This window comes from Pteropus vampyrus, unplaced genomic scaffold (genome assembly GCF_000151845.1).
Source record: "Pteropus vampyrus isolate Shadow unplaced genomic scaffold, Pvam_2.0 Scaffold10, whole genome shotgun sequence".
NCBI lineage: Eukaryota > Metazoa > Chordata > Mammalia > Chiroptera > Pteropodidae > Pteropus > Pteropus vampyrus.
In genome coordinates, this window is record NW_011888791.1 from 14,880,655 (window position 1) to 14,881,282 (window position 628).

Consider the following 628-nt stretch of genomic DNA (forward strand, 5'->3'; position numbering starts at 1 on the left):
TGGACTAATTATGGATTGCTGTGCCTGCATAGATCCTGAGGTTTCATAGCTTTCACATTCCAATGGTGTCTCAATTTTAATGTGCTGAACTAGATTTTTATTAAGTTGTATGGCTAGGAATGTTTTCACAGTTGTCTGTTTACACAATTGAATTCTAATTTAGTTTCAAAGCACTGTGACACTGTTTAATTAAAATTCAATAAAAATTAAGTATGAGTGTATGGCCATGCCACCCTGAATGTGCCCAATCTGGTCTGATCTCGAAAGCTAAGCAGGTTCAGGCCTGGTTGGTACTTGGATGGGAGACCACATAGGAAGACCAGGTGCTGTAGGCATTAAAAAAAAAAATTAAGTATGCAAATTCTAAAATATAATTTAAAGTATGTTCAGGTAAAAAAGTAACCACTAACAATTAGAATGGGGACATATGAGAAGACCCCAATGAAGCTGAGGACATTGACCCTCTAAAGTCTGCCAAGTTTCTTTGCCAATAGAAATAGCCCTTCTATCCCCACCTAAGAAGATTAACCTTGCTTTGCCTGAAGAATTGTTAATGGCCTCCACTGAAGTAGTTGCCTTGCAAGACACCTCTGAGTCACCTCAGGAGCTACCCATGCCACCCCTCATT

General features: G+C 39.2%; 1 pseudogene; it reads left to right on the forward strand.

Moving 5' to 3' along the window:
* The first annotated feature begins 216 nt into the window (after positions 1-216).
* Positions 217-335, forward strand: LOC111730991 (annotated as a pseudogene).
* The last annotated feature ends 293 nt before the right edge of the window (positions 336-628 follow it).